The 15961-nt window shown below is 38.1% G+C and overlaps 1 protein-coding gene across 2 annotated transcripts in view; it reads left to right on the plus strand.

Annotated features, from left to right (window-relative positions):
• prox1a (prospero homeobox 1a) overlaps positions 1 to 15961 on the plus strand; it is a 38998-nt gene that overhangs the window by 13289 nt on the left and 9748 nt on the right. The window lies entirely within an intron of this gene.

A 15961-nucleotide genomic window follows, 5' to 3' on the forward strand; every position in this document is an offset into this window, starting at 1 on the left:
CTTTGGGCATATGATTGAAATGTTAGAATGATGTTTTAAGGCTAGCAAATAAATTATTTTCATGTTTAGCTGTTATTAATACCACCACATTTCAAGATATATAGGCTAATTCATCTAACTACTAACCGAACAACTGATGGAATTATTTTATCAGTAACAAACAATAACAAACAACTATGACTTTTACTGTATGTTGTAAGCCAGTACATTTAGCTACTGTATTGTTTGCACCACAAAGGAAAAAAAAAACAGAAAAAAAAAAAACGTAGTGTTGGATAGTATCAATTCATATATTTACTTAATTATATACATTTATATAGTTTGGTTAGACATTTTATTGAATTAATTAAATATGGGATAATCTGTGATTAATGATGCATCAAGCTTTCCTATTCATACTTAGTGGCCACAACAGAGTTCTTCATTTGTTATGCAGATCAGAGATTCGCAAACGTTTTGCAACCAGGGACCCATTTAATGCTAAAAGAAATCACATGTACCCCCTCAGTACAGATTTACTGTGTACCATGAACATTATTTAAATGTGTATAGTAATATTTTGTAACATAATATTTTGATTAGCGCTTTCTAGCCCTTCTTTCCACTGACAGATTGATTTTAGGATTTAACACATTCAATTCTGGTAACCAGTCAAACAGACTAATAACCCTAAGAATATATATATATATATATATATATATATATATATATATATATATATATATATATATATATATATATATAATCCTGATAATAATAGATTATAATTTCCACCACTATAATAAAAAGAAAAATCACAGACCTCTCAGCTATGCTTCACGGACCCCAGACCCCACTTTGAGAACCACTTTGAGATGTAGTCTATAAAATATCTGTCAGTTATATATTTTCTTTGCAGTTGGGTGAAATAACCTACACTGTAATGGTATGACCATAATAGTGAATACCCACAAAACCTAGTTGTAAGAAATGGTACAGGCAGCACTTAAAACATTTTGGCCTTGCACTTGTGCTTAGAGTAGGCCAGTTTTGGACCAAAGTGGCCGATTTCGGATATGACATCCCTGTTGTGCATGCTCCACTCTTGTCAGTGCATTCACCTTCATTTATGACCACAAAAATAGCAACTGGATGAGAATAAGAAAAGGTTGACTTATGCGTAGAGTACAGCAGACATCTTATTTTTATTTCCTCCCGTGACCATGAAAACAAGACACACAATTCCTCAGTCTGCACCACATTAGTATTTTGTGGGCCATCTTTTAGATGCTTATGTATGTAAAAGATTCCCTCTCCTGCCATTTTCCTCCCTCCTGAGGAAAATTAATTGAACCAGCCAGGTCCTTATTTTTTTTTCCCTATTAATTTAGTTATAATATATATATATATATATTTACTGTATATATTTTTACATTCATAGATTTAGGATGTGGAGAAGCCCTACGTCTTTCAGTCAATTGTGATTCATATTTGATTAAATGTGATTAAAAGAGATTTTTGATATACTGTATGTTGGCTTCATGAGCATTAGTGTGCTAGTACACAGCTCTGTCTAGGGGTTGTCTTTGAATGTGATTTATTGGTATTATTTATTATTATTTAAATTATATGCACCAATAAATTAATAAATATATCCTGCATTAAATAAATAAATCTGATAATAAATCGGTCATTAAAGTAATTAATAAACACATAACTTCTATAATTATTTTTAAGAGTCACATAAATATAATTTTTTAGACATTTATTTATGAATTATTATTATTGTTATTATTATGGGTTATTTAATGAAATATTGATTGATTTTTTGTTAGATATCTATCCATCCATTTTCTGTACCGCTTATCCTACACAGGGTCGGGGGGAGCCTGGAGCCCATCCCAGGGGACTTCGGGCACAAGGCAGGGGACACCCTGGACAGGGTTCCAACCCATCACAGGGCATATTGTTAGATATACTGACGGATTTATTGATAAATATATTTAGAGATTTATATAGGATTTATTATATAAGGATTTCATACTATAACATGCAAATATAGGATGGGGAGCCTTTAGGATGAGGTGTTCTGATTGGAAAACAAGCCAACATGCTGGGAGCCAGCGTACAGTACAACACACAGAAGTCTTATTCAAATGTACTGACAGACTTGGACTAATTTTATTAATCTTACTCTTGCGACTTTTGTAGACCTTCATGTTTCAGTTGAAAGTGGAGTAAGTCTTTTTTCCTGGGTCGTTTTTACATGAGTATCTGGCTGCAATATAGCAGATATGTGACTTAAATCCAGAGTATCGTACTAGGTGGCATCCAAGTAAATTAAGATTTAATTCCAGCATTTTCAGTAACAAAGCTGAAGCGTCATTTTATCAGAAATTAACAAGGAAAATACCTAACCTGGTGCAAACCAAGACATCTATAAATGTAATTATGATTACTTACCATCAGTAATATATCAGAACATATAGAAACTGCAGTAGAAAGTGTCCTTAGACCACTTTCAGCTGAAACACACTGAGGCTACAAGAGTTAGATTATGTAGTTTAGCCACCTTACAGTACAGCATCATTCATTATTGTGTGATTAAGGTTGTTGTTAGCAAGATTATTTTCATAAATAATGTAAGGCTAACCTTCTCTTTCTTCAAATCTGTTGATTCATTCGGTCATTCAGGCCATGCTGGGTATAATTGGCACAATACACTTTGGATAGAATACTTCATTCACACCTAGTGAATGGATGAGTGTGGGTTTATAATAGCCAGTCCACCTATAAGCATGTTTTTAGACAGTGGAAGAAATTATAGGACCTGAAGGAAACACATGAACACTGAAAACAGGCGAAACTCCACACAAACAAGGACCTGATCTCAGGATCGTACAGGGGGCCTTAGAGCTGTGAAGTAGCAACACTACTCATTTTGCCACCCTACCATGTCTTTCCTCAATAGAATAAAATAATGATAATAATAATAATAATAATAATAATAATAATAATAATAATAATCCTCTTTGTGTTGTACTGTCCAATAAGATTGCTTCCAGCATGCAGGCCTGCTGTCCAGTCAGAACAACATCCTAAAGGAAACCCACCTGTTAATTGTATTTTAAAGCATGAAACCCTTTAATAAACACTTAAATAAAGCAGTAAATGAATATATAATATAAACTATTAAATTAAGCAGACTGCTTATTTGTTTGTTTATTTAACAAAGTATCAAAGAAATTAGTTATGTATTTACTGATGAATATACTTTTTTTTTATTCATATTTTCAGTCCTCCATATTCATCACATCCCATAGTTAAATATATTTACATAGATTTTATTAGAAATTACTTACAGTACCAGAGCTAAGTTTGGCGTGCCATTCACAACCAAATAATTAACTCTAGGCTTACATCATTTATCTGACTGATAACAAAAACTGACCCTCGTCCCCCACATACATCCTATTTCAGTTAGCAGGTCAAAGTCAAATTTTATTTAAATTGCAGCTATATAAGTCATATGCTTGCTAAGGCTTTGCAAACAGTGACATATGTAGGGGAGGCATTCCCTATTTACATACATGAATGTGAGATTTGCATGGCTGGAGAAGAAAATGCATGGTCCTGTGAATAACACTGCTATTGCAAGAGGAGCTGAAGTGAGGGAGAAACTGATTTGCATAGTGAGAGCAGGCTGAGCAGGTGTGCAAGCAGGTCTGTATCATAGACCACTGATTGGCTTTTCTTTTTTCACCCAGGGAAATTTTTTTTTATCTTTAATGCAAATCAAACAAAGAAAGATGGACTTGCCTGACAAGTGAGCGTTGTGTTTATATCGTTGCAGCTGAGATGTCACACACACTTCCAGTGTAGTTCAAAAGAACGTTTTTTTTTCTCTCCTAATTTACCAACAGTCTCACAGCAAGTCATCACTTGCAAAGTTCCACTTTCCTAAATCCTGTCTGAGCTTTATTTAGTCTGTCAGTGTCTGCTGTGTCGTTTATCAGAAGATTTTTTTAGTCACTGGACTTGTTCCTTGTCTCTTTCACCCTCTTCAAATAATTTCTCATCCTCTTTCTGCTCTTCCTTTCTTCTTCCACAAACTTTTAATGACTATTGGTGCAGTCCTCAAGAAGGAATGACCAGAAACATGCTTTGTTAATTATATTTACATTTACATTTATTAATTTAGCAGATGCTTTTATCCAAAGCGACTTACAAATGAGGAAATACAAGCAAAGTGATATATCAAGCAGAGAACAGTACAAGTAGTGCTACCATACAAGATCTTAAAATTGAGTTCTAGAAAAGCAAAGTGCACAGAGTAGGGGTTTTTTTTGTTTGTTTTTTAGGATAATGTGGGGGTTGGCATTTTAAGGGTTGGTTAGGTGTTCACGGAAGAGATGGGTCTGTAGCTGTTTTTTGAAGATAGTGAGAGATTCTGCGGTCCGGATTGAGGTTGGAAGTTCATTCCACCACTGAGGAACAGTTAGTGTGAAGGTTCTGGAAAGGGACCTTGAGCCACTAAGCATCAGTCGCTAATCGATTGTAGATTGCGTGAGGGAACGTAAGCCTTCAGGAGAGAGTTGAGGTAGGAGGGTGCTGTTCCTGACAAGGTCTTGTACGTGAGCATTGAGGCCTTGCATTTGATATGGGCGGCTACAGGAAGCCAATGGAGGGAGATGAAGAGGGGTGTGACATGGGTTCTCTTGGGCTGGTTGAAGACGAGGTGTGCTGCTGCATACTGAATCATCTGAAGGGGTATGATAGAGCTGGCTGGGAGGCCCAAGAGTAGTGCATTGCAGTAGTACAGTTTTGATATGACAAGAGTCTGGACTAGTAGTTGTGTAGCCTGTTTGGTGAGGTAGAGTCTGAATTACCTTATCTAATGCTTCAATTCAGGTTTTCGGGACATGTTCAGTAATTTAATCTTTTATTTCACAAAATTTTATATTTAGTGCCACTTTTAGTGGTTCCTACAGAATTTAATTAGGCACATGTAGTGAGAAGTTAATACAGAAATTGCTCACATTGGTTTTCAGACCTGAGATGTAACTACAGATATAACTTCTACTCAGACAGATAAACAGCTTGTCTTTCTGGATTGCACACACTTGCTTATTAACAAAAGTTTTCATTTTAAGTTCACCAAAATATGGCCCAAACCTACATAAGAATGCATTGATGGTACTAATGGTAATGCAAAATTTTAAAGACCCAATATATACATATATACACAGATCAGCCATAACATTAAAACCACCTGCGTAATATTGTGCAGGTCCCCCTTGCACTGCCAAAACAGCTCTGACCCTTTGAGGCATGGACTCCACAAGACCTCTGAAGGTGTGCTGTGGTATTTGGCACCAAGAGGTTTGCAGTAGATCCTCGAAGTCCTGAAAGTTGTGAGCTGGGGCTTCCATGGATCAGACTTGTTTGTCTAGCACATCCCACAGATGCTTGATCTATTGAGATCTGGGGAATTTGGAGGTCAAGTCAGTACCTTGAACTCTTTGTCATGTTCCTCAAACCGTTCCTGACACCACATCGCCAACTAACAGCTTTAAAGGATCTACTGCTAATGTCTTGGTGTCAGATACCATAGCACACCTTCAGAGGTCTTGTAGAGTCCATGCCTCGATGGGTCAGAGCTGTTTTGGCAGCAACCCTAATAATAGATGTGGATACTACAGGACAGAACAGGAGAAAAGTCGTACAAGAATGAAATTTTTACTTTAACATAGAGCTTTACAGGCAATCCCTTATTATCTCCTGGGAAGTGTTGCCAGGTTTCATAAAAATTCCCACCAGAGTGTTGAGGCATAGAAAAAGATGGACGCATGTGTCTTCTTTTTCTTGGAAACAAGTTACCAGTGGCGAGCATTTCTGATTTCTGATTTGATTTATATATATATATATATATATATATATATATATATATATATATATATATATATATATATATATATGAACTTGTTTTTAATGAACTTGGTCTCCTTTTTAAGATTTGCAAACAGGGTTGCCATGTTCTGCATATAATGTCAAGATATCTGCCATTATATGCAGAACATGACATAGTTCATTAGCATGATACTAATTGATGTACTATTTGCTCCTTTTTTGTTCATCAGTGGCTTGCTCCAGTAGCCACACCTAAATACTGAGCTACAAAATAAAATCATATTTTTACCATATTTTTTTTTTACAAACAAAAGAAATATGCAAAAATACTCCAGATCTATCAGATTGTAAGGGGATCTCCTGTGTACAGCCCTCTTCAAATCATTCCACAGGTTTTCAAAAGGATTTGGATTTGGTCTCTGACTGGAACATTTCTGATGAACTTATTCTTCTGAAGCCATTCTTTCTTGACTTGGATTTGTGCTTCGTTCGTTATCATGCTGGAAGGTGACATTTTTCTTTTATTTTTGGAAATGTTTTCTTTGGTTTCATGCCAAAATAGATTGGCATTTGGATCTATCCATGATTCCTTGACTAGATGATCTTGACTAGAGCCCCAGTCCCTGCTGAAGAGAAGCAGCCCCAGAGCATAATGCTGCCAGCACCATGCTTTACTGTGGGTATGGTGTTATTTGGATGATAAGCTGTCTTGTTAGTGTGCCAAACCTTCTTTTAGAATTATGCCTGCTCTCAGAACATAACACATTTTGCCACATGGAGTGGTGTGATTTAGGCTCTTGGATTTCTTGGATTTACAGGCTGTCCAACCTCTTTGATATAATTGTAAACCTTATTCCTAAATTCTATTACCGTATCTTTAACCTCCTTAGAATGCTCCTAGTCCTCATTTTCACTCCTTAATTTCAGACTGACCGTCTCTTCAATGTCAGTTCAACTGAGGTGTTTTTTGTTCAGAAAATGGGAGCTGTTTTAATATTTCAGTGGTGAAGGACAATTATAAGTCAATTGTGTCTTCGTTAAGACAATATCTTTCATTTGGAGCTTCCAGAATCTGGGTGGGTTTAATACTTATGCAAGCAGCATTTTTCAGTTTATGATTTTCCTATATCGAAAACTGAAATATATTGACAAATATTTATTGGGGATATTTAACAATGTTGATCAATATTTAAGAACAAGCAAAAGAAAAAAATAAATTTGGACATAACTTTGTAAATGTCCAAATCTGGGCAAGGGTATAAACCCTTTCTAAAGCTTTGAATGTTCTCAGGAGCACAGTAGGCTGCATCATTGTGAAATAGAAGAAGGTTGGAACCACCAGTACTCTCCCTAGGGTCCAGAAACTGAGCTAGAAGGGCCTTGGTCAGGAAGGTGACCAAGAATCCAATGGCCATTCTACTTCTCACTGGTCAAAAGTGAGGGAATGATGAATGCAGCCACATAAAGAGAGATCCTTGACGTAAACTTGCTCCAGAGTGCGAATGAACTCAGACTGGGGTGAAGGTTCACCTTTCAGCACAACAACGAACTGAAGCACATAGCCAATACAGCACTAGAGTGGCTTTGGCACAAGTCCCTAATGTCCTTAAGTGGCCCAGGCAAAGTACAGATTGAACCCCACAGAACATTATATAGAGACCTGAAGTCACTGCACATCCAATATGATTGAGCTGGAGAGGATCTACGAGGAAAAATGGGAGAAATTCCCAATTCCAGTTGTGCAATGCTTGTAGAGACTTACCCAAGAATACTTGAAGCTGTAATTGCTACCACACATGCTTCTACAATCGACAAGTCCTGAATTAAGGGTCTGAATAATTATCTAAATGAGAGTTTGTAATTTGCAATAATTTTGCAAAAATTTCTATAAACTTGTTTTCATTTTGTCCTCATGGCAAATTGTGTGTAGATTAATGGGCAAAAAAGTAAATGTTATCAATTTAAAATGAAACCTATAACAATAAAGTATGCCAAAACTGAAAGGGTCTGAATACTTTCCGAACGCATGTGCGTGTGAATATAGATTATGTGTATGTATATACAGTACACTGTGTGTATGTTTTTGATTGAGAAAAGATTGTCATAAAACTTTTTAATTTTGCTGCATAGTTCAGCTTTGTTAGTCAAACTGGTGTTTTCAGGCCAGACTGCTGAGGTCTCTGATTCTCAGGAACAGATTTCACACTTGCTGTATCACATCACAAGCTCTATTCAAGAGCTCTAAGCGCGGTGGGGTCCTAAGGCCCCAATGGAATAAGGAGACATTTTCCAGACAGGTCTTGGGAAGGTCTAGTTTTTCACCTAGAAATTACCTCAAGGCTCTTCTGTCAAAGCCTGTTGAGTATACACTTGGTTTTCCCCAAATCCCCCTCTCCTTCCTGCCCCCAAACTAGTCTGAAGTGTGCACAGAGGGGTCTGTTTCCCTCAGTCTCTTTCTTTCTCTCTGTGTTCTTTGAGCCTATATTTAAAAAAAAAGACTTTTTAGCTGTATCCCGATAGCAGATGCACACAAGTCTCACATTACAATAGATGAATATTCCTTTTTCAGAAAACCTGTACACTATTTCAAAGCACATATATGTATGAGATTTTGATCAGTCCTATGTTATTACCACAAAAAATATAAATTATTCCACATCAGCAACAGCTCTCCCTGCTCTTCATGATCCTCTTTTGTTTCTTTCATCATGCCAGTAGATCCTCTTGTCCTCTTCCTGGTGTGACCTATTGCAGTGGCCTTAATTACATTTACATTTATGGCATTTGGCAGACACTCTTATCCAGAGCAACTTACAATTATCAAAAAAAAAATTTATACAACTGAGAAATTGAGGGTTAACAGCCTTGCTCAAGGGCCCAGCAGTGGCAGCTTGGCATTGCTGGTATTTGAATTCATGACCTTCTGATCAGAGGTCCAACGTCCTAACCACTGAGCTATTACTTTCCCCTAATTATTACCGGTCCATTATTATAAAAGTTTAAAAGTTATTTCTGTATGAATAATTCATTGATAGGGTATTCAGCTACAGGGTGGCCATGGCTCAGGTGGTAGAGCAGGTTGGCCACTAATCGTAAGGTTGGTGGTTCGATTCCTGGCCCATGTGACTCCACATACTGAACTGTCCTTGGGCAAGACACTGAACCCCGAGTTGCTCCTGATGGCAAGTTAGTGCCTTGCATGGCAGCTCTGCTACCATTGGTGTGTATGAATGGGTGAATGATACACAGTGTAAAGCGCTTTGGATATAAGTGCACCATTTATCCTTGTTCTGGAACTGGCTAAAAGGGATAAGCATAGAAAGCTACTGCTGTGTCTGTCACATGGGGTACTTTTAATGTGTATGAACACAAAAATGCTACCACATTTAATGCAGCACAATTAGAAAACGAAGCTATTTTATTTTCTTCATTCGGTGTGCAGGAATAATGTTGTAACTAACATTAAAACAGACATATTTATACATGTTTATTTGTGGGTATTCATGTTATTGTTAGTATAAACAAGTTTAATGTATATACACACTGATCAGCCATAACATTAAAACCACTGACAGGTGACGTGAATAACATTGATATCTGGTTACAATGGCACCTCTCAAGGGGTGGAATATATTTTGCAGCAGGTCACTTCTTGAAGTTGATGTATTGCAAGCGAGAAAAATGGGCAAACATAAGTATCTGCGCGACTTTGACAAGGGCCAAATGATGGCTAGATGACTGGGTCAGGGCACCTCCAACACGGCAGGTCTCCTGGGGTGTTCCAGCTATGCAGTGGTTAGTACCTTCCAAAAGTGGTGCAAGGAAGGACAACTGGTGAACTGGAGACAGGGTCATGGGCACTTAAATCTCATTGATGCACGTGGGGAGCGAAGGCTATCTCATCTGGTCCGATGCCACAGAAGAGCTACTATAGCACAAATTGCTGAAAATGTTCATCCTGGCTATGATGGAAAGGTTTCAGAACACATAATGTATCACAGCTTGCTACACATGGGGCTGCGTACCCGCAGACCAGTCAGCGTACCCATGCTGACCCCTGTCCATCGCCAAAAGCGCCTGCAACGGACAAGTGAGCATCACAACTGGACCATGGAGGAATGGTGCCAGATACCACAACACCTTCAGAGGTCTTGTGGAGTCCATGCCTTCGACAGGTCAGAGCTGTTTTGTTGGCACAAGGGGGACCTACACAATATTAGGCAGGTGGCCTAATAATGTTATGGCTGATCGGTGTATATCTAGGAAATATATCAGGTACAGACTTCATTCTTGGGGTAGCTAAGAAGTGTCAGCTTAGTAAGAAAATGCATTGTGCCTATTTACATTGCAGGCCATGCACCACATCTATCTCTGGTCATATAGCTCAGTTATTGGCATATTTCATTCTTTAAATGAAAATTAGTCTTTTGTTTGAGAAGTTGTTCAAATTTTCCAGATCTTTTTGAGAAAGTTTTTTTTTTTACTGGGGTTTTGTGATCCCCTCTCATAGTACCTCTTATACTGTACTATCCCATATAGTATAACATGTTATCTTGCTATGTTCTGGTTAATCATTGGCCAAGCTGATTTAGAGAACTGTACTGCATCTTTACTGCATCATATATGCAGCATCATTTTCTTTAGGTGTTAAGGTATTTTGTTTAAGGCTTTAGTGCTCCACTGACTTCCATTCAAACGCATCCGAAACGCAAGCTCATGTGTAGAGTTTTCGTAGTACGCTCTGTGATGAAAGTTCAAATTTGGTGAACTCTGACCACGCAGGTATCACGTATCACGTGAAGACGTGTGGCCGATAGATGATCGCGACATCACTGCGTGACCTTTTTAGCTAAAAAAAAAATGGAAGCGCTAATTTTAGCAGTATCGAGCTATGCTGTACTTTACAACACAGCTTTGAAAGATTATAAAAACAACTTGTGTGAGAAGTAGCGAAAGTTTTGATGGATGATGTCATATTCTGTTCACGCCCATATTCGCAACGGCTTCCGACACAAAAATACACATGCTTAAAGCCTAGTGTGACCGCAGCCTTCCAGTAAGAGTAATATTGGGCTCAGCTCAATGGGCCAGCATAGATCAGCCTTTTTGCAGCCATATTCCTCTTGCCCTGAAGTGTATCTACTTACTTGAGTTGGCTCTCAATTTTAAATGCTGGCTGCCATGAACTGAGCTTGCCATAAAGGGACCTGAGATATCATAAACAGGGCTTGCAAGCTTTGGAAAGTTAGAGGTGTGTTTTGGCATAAATTTGACTGAGACACAATGCTTACACTTATGTATACACCAGTGTTGTATCTCTCTCTCTCAATTTCTCTGTCCTTCCTTCACTTCAGTTCTTACGTTAGTTTGTTTTAGATCGATATCTCCATCTGCCAGACAAGAAGAGCCGATTTCAAACGGTTTCTTTCCTCTTGTTGCTTCTTGGTCCATCCTCATTATCCCCACTTTCTTCCTCCACTTACCCCCATGTCTTTTTTATCTTAAGGGATAGCATCATGCATGCTATCATTTAAGCTAGGAATGTTCATGGGATATAGCACACTGTTTCCATCTAATGAGGACATTGTTACTAGACTCAAGGCCAACCATGAGAGAGACATAACTTTTATCCATCTACCCTAGACCCTGAGACAAAGCGTATATGTTCGCCATTGACCTCTTCACTCTTGAAATTACTCAGCCGCCCATATTGTTCCTATACAAATTCCGACATAGACTTTTGAAGCACGACTAAATTAGTTGATTCTATAAATGTGACTAATTGTGTTTATATTCAGCATTCATTGAGTATTCGTTCTGACAAGCAGACACTATGATTCAACATACAGTTGAGGCCAAAAGTTTACATACACCTATGCTAAAGACATTCAAACTCAATATTTCACAACTCCACACATTTCATGTTACAGTACATTTTCTGTGTTAAGTCAATTTAGAGTGTGTATGTTATTTCAAGTGGTCATTTCAAAATAATAGCTAAAAGACAGATTTAATTCAGCTTTTATTCCATTTATCAGATTTTCAATGGGTCAAAAGTTTACATACACTTTGTTAGTATTGGTGGCATTGCCTTTTAATTGCTTAACTTCAAATCAAACACTTGGAGTAACCTTCCGTCAGGTCAGGGCTTTGTGATGGCCACTCCAATACCTTCACATTAAGGCATTTTCTTACCACTTTGGAGGTATGCTATGGTCATTGTCCTGCTTGAAGAGCCAGTTGTGACCATGTTTTAACTATCTGACTGATGTCTTGAGGTGTTGCTTGCAATCTGTTTTCTGATGTGCACAATCCCTTGGCATCATCATGTTGGGATGGTGTTCTTTGGATTAAAAGCCTCACACTTTTTTCCTCCATAGATAGCACTGATTATTATGGCCAAACAAATTTTGGTTTCATCTGACTGGAGAACACTCGTCCAAACGGCTGGCGATCACCTGCAACCTTGTCTGCCTGTATTTTTTGTGCTGGTCTTAGAGTAGGGGTTTCTTCCTTGCGTGACACCCGTTCAAGCCATGGTGATGTAGGAACCTCTTAATGGTGAATGTACTGTACATATGTCTTATCATAACTTTTTACCCGATGCCTCCAACTCCTGTACCAGTTCCCCTGTTGTGCTCTTGGGGGTCAGTTGAAACTTTATTTATTTTTATATTTGTACAAATGCTTAGTTGTTGCTCCGGACTTATTGCTCCAGAGTTGCTTGGATATTCCCATGGTATCAAGGGCAAAAATGCACTGGCTCTAAATACAGCCACATTTACATTCTATCTAGATGTACAGTATTGTATCTTTAGGTTAGGTGTTTGTAAACATTTGGCCTCAACTATATAATGCAATGTTTTGTAATAAATAAATAAATGAACTAACTATTTAAATCTTTTTCTAGCTTAAATTGACTGAATAATTTGGATAAATAATCCTGATTTTATTATTAAGGAAAATTATAATAATTTCACTATTATTTTTACGGTTCTAGTTTCAAGAATATGTACATTACACAAATTAACAAGCCTGAAGGCTCTCTTTCTAATATTTATAGAAACATTTTTGTGTTTAGCAAGGGGCATTGGAAACACAATATTGTTTGCAAACTAAAAGATACGTCTCATATTATTAAATATACTGTACGTAACTGGGAATATTTTGAAAAAAAAGAGCTGTTGACTGACTTGTCTATGGACAAGAAGCTACAGTGGTTTTATTTTTCATGTTATTAGTTCAGTTTGAGAACACTGAAATAAATTGCATGGTGTGCTTCATTCCAGATAGACAACTACTGAAGATTATATTAATTTATCACAATTTACTCCAACTTGAAAACTCTGTCTAAGTGGTGAGAAACACTGAGTTCGTAGGAACTATCCAGTCAGAGTAACCCTGAAAGAGAAAACAGGCTCATCTCCTTTAATAATTAACCCCAGTCAGTAAACCATTGAGGAAAAAAAAAATGGAAAAAACTCAGGGAACATGGGGACATGAGTGAGAAAGAAGAAAGGAAAGAATAAAGGTAATACATGCAAATACTAGCCAGGGAGATCTTAATGTATCCATTCTAACCTTTAGTGGGTGTTGATTTAACTGATTAGGTCCTCATCTGGACCGCTGGCTCAGAATAAAACACTATCGAATATCATTATCTACATTACGCCTCTCTCCTCTCCCCTGATTATGCAGTCCTTGGTTTGTGTGACAGTTATTGGGAGTTAAGTCACTCATCAATCAATATTTACCCAGTAAACCTGGGTACTTTGGAAGGCGGGGTTTGTTTAGAGAGACCAAGCATACTTGGAAGGTGAATGAAAACATGGTTGAAGTGCTGGGGCCACCCATCTCAACCCCCCTGCAGTACTTTGTCCCAGACCCCTCCCCCAGCTTCTCATCTTGCATTTCTCAGTGGAGCAGTGACAGAATACACTGCTTTTCATAAGGTGGCCTCTGTGCACTCTTATCAGTGGCAGCTGCAAAACCGATATCTTTGTACTGCCAAAGAGGTGATCAGAGAGAAGGACAGGCATTGGTGGCTGTTTTCCATGCTGTAAACACCCAGATTTCATATATCTGCAACAGCCAAATGAGTTCTTTAGTTGTACTAGAGCAGTCAAGCTAATAATGAAAAGGAGAGTGAAAAATAACACGGATAAAAACAGTGGGTCAGACCGCATGAGTAATACACAGGGTACAATGTGGTCTGTAGTCCCTGTTAGGGACAATTAACTACAATTCTCTGAGACCTTGACAGTGACCTGTTTAACCCACACCTAATGTATTTTGCTTTTAAATTCAGGTGACTCTGGGTCATAAAGAGGGAGTATAAAATACGAATGTGAACTTGCCTGGTGCACAATTTAACAGTACAGCAGAGAGGTCACAGGCTTATTCCACACAATAGCTATAACAAAAGCACAACAGCTGATCTGTGAGAGGCGAGGAGGTGACAAAACAGTTAAAGAATGCTGCTGGCTAGAGGCTAGCAATCAGCAGATGTAGACAAAGGGTTTTGTGACAAGAATAACGCGCTCTCCCTCCCTTTCTCGAACTGTCTTTCTCTCTCCCGTCTTCCAAGGGAGTCTTCTCCTTGACATTGTCTTCTGTTTCGCAGTCAGCATTTTACTGCCACTTTATAGCAAGAACATGAGTTAAATTCCCTAATGCAATACATACATGCAAGAAAAAGTTACCTCTAGGCAGAAGGCAACAGGTCAAAACTTGAGGCTTTTACCTTTACTTAACATGTAATGAAATCCAAACAAGTCCATTGTTTTTCTTTTTTCAGGACACTTAACTTCAGTTTTATTTAGCTATTTAAGTCACTATTATATTACTGTTGGGGGCACGGTGGCTTAGTGGTTTGCACGTTTGCCTCCAGGGTTGGGGGTCCGTTCTGTGTGTGTGGAGTTTGAATGTTCTCCCCGTGATTCAGGGGTTTTCTCCAGATACTCCCGTTTCCTCCCCAGTACAAAGACATGCATTGTAGGCTGATTGTCATTTCCAAATTGTTTGATTGGGTGTTTGTGTGTGTTTGTGTGTGTGTGTGTGAGATTGTGCCCTATGATGCCCGTCCAGGGTGTCCCCCACCTCATGTCCTGGGATAGGCTCCAGGCTCCCCATGACCCTGTGCAGGAGTAAGGGGTAAGGGGTACGAAAATTGATGGATATTATTGTTGCTATGGTAATTTCCGCACACTGTAGACTAGCCTATATAATTCCTTTCTGTACATAATTCTTAGTCATTTTTACATAATTGGTGATTATTGTGATACAGCGGGTAGTGGTGATGCCTCACAGCTTCAGGGTTCAGGATTCAATCCTTTTGCACATTCTGCTCATGTCCGAGTTGGTTTTAGGTTGCAGCGGTATATATTCTTGGTATTTTTGTGACCATCTGCGCAGGCAGTGACCAGGCACAGGGTGGCACAATTGTACAAAGCGATTGGGGTAAAATGAATGGTTACCAATAGGTATCTTATTAGGTATAAGGGTGTGTGTGTGTGTGTGTGTGTGTGTGTGTGTGTGTGTGTGATCAAATGATCTAATCAGTGGCTCTATTTCCTACTAAGAACCAAGTAAGTGTGCAATGTGTGACATTGTATGAATATGATTTTAAACAAAAGGTTGTAATAGACTGTTCTGCAAGAGACACCGCTCAAATATGCATCTGAAAGGTGTTCAGTGTGCATTGTCTTTAAAGCACACAGAGACAATGGCACTATGGAACTTGTAACACACAAATGAAAAGGCGAGATTGTGGTGAAATAACCATATAATAGAAACTGTGTAATAGAAATAACTGTGTGGCTGGCATCATTTACAACAAATGTATTTACCTGATGTGAGTCTCCAGGACAAATTCACACCAGATAATTCCTTGTCTCTTAAGAGAGCAATACATTTGATGGGCATGGTATAATAATTTGTTATATATATATATATATATATATATATATATATATATATATATATATATATATATATATATATATGTGTGTGTGTGTATGTGTGTGTGTGTGTGTGTGTGTGTATATAGTTTTTTTTAAACTCATAATGACAT

Source organism: Ictalurus furcatus, chromosome 9 (assembly GCF_023375685.1).
Source record: "Ictalurus furcatus strain D&B chromosome 9, Billie_1.0, whole genome shotgun sequence".
In the NCBI taxonomy this organism is placed as follows: Eukaryota; Metazoa; Chordata; class Actinopteri; order Siluriformes; family Ictaluridae; genus Ictalurus; species Ictalurus furcatus.